Below are 997 nucleotides of genomic sequence, written 5' to 3'. Positions count from 1 at the left end.
ACCTGTGTCTAGTGACCGTAGCTACACCTTGTTCCCCCTGAAATAACCCTTGTGTGTTGATGTGTGCATATTGGTACGTGTGTGTGTGTAATCGTGTGTTGGTACGTGCGTGTGTTTGTGTGTTGGTGTGTGTCGGTACGTGCGTGTGTTTGTGTGTTGGTGTGTGTCGGTACGTGCGTGTGTTTGTGTGTTGGTGTGTGTTGGTACGTGTGTGTGTGTAATCGTGTGTTGGTGTGTGTTGTACGTGTATGTGTGTAATCGTGTGTTTGTGTGTTGGTGTGTGTTGGTACGTGCGTGTGTTTGTGTGTTGGTGTGTGTCGGTACGTGCGTGTGTTTGTGTGTTGGTGTGTGTTGGTACGTGTGTGTGTGTAATCGTGTGTTGGTGCGTGTATGTGTGTTGGTGTGTGTTGGTGCGTGTATGTGTGTTGGTGTGTGTTGGTGTGTTGGTACGTGTATGTGTGTTGGTGTGTGTTGGTGTGTTTGTGTGTGTAATCGTGTGTTGGTGCGTGTATGTGTGTTGGTGTGTGTTGGTGCGTGTGTGTGTGTGTTGGTGTGTGTATGTGTGTAATCGTGTGATGGTGTGTGATGGTGTGTGTTGGTGTGTGTTGGTGCGTGTATGTGTGTAATCGTGTGATGGTGTGTGTTGGTGTGTGTTGGTGCGTGTATGTGTGTAATCGTGTGTTGGTGTGTGTCGGTACGTGCGTGTGTTTGTGTGTTGGTGTGTGTCGGTACGTGCGTGTGTTTGTGTCTTGGTGTGTGTCGGTACGTGCGTGTGTGTGTGTAATCGTGTGTTGGTGCGTGTGTGTGTGTAATCGTGTGTTGGTGCGTGTTGGTGTGTGTTGGTGTGTGTTGGTGCGTGTATGTGTGTAATCGTGTGTTGGTGTGTGTTGGTACGTGTGTGTGTGTAATCGTGTGTTGGTACGTGTGTGTGTTTGTGTGTAATCGTGTGTTGGTGTGTGTTGGTACGTGTGTGTGTGTAATCGTGTGTTGGTACGTG

The sequence above is a fragment of the Oncorhynchus gorbuscha genome, unplaced genomic scaffold (genome assembly GCF_021184085.1).
Source record: "Oncorhynchus gorbuscha isolate QuinsamMale2020 ecotype Even-year unplaced genomic scaffold, OgorEven_v1.0 Un_scaffold_4933, whole genome shotgun sequence".
Lineage (NCBI taxonomy): Eukaryota > Metazoa > Chordata > Actinopteri > Salmoniformes > Salmonidae > Oncorhynchus > Oncorhynchus gorbuscha.
The sequence above is the reverse complement of the archived record's forward strand: the minus strand, read 5'-3'. Positions refer to the sequence as shown.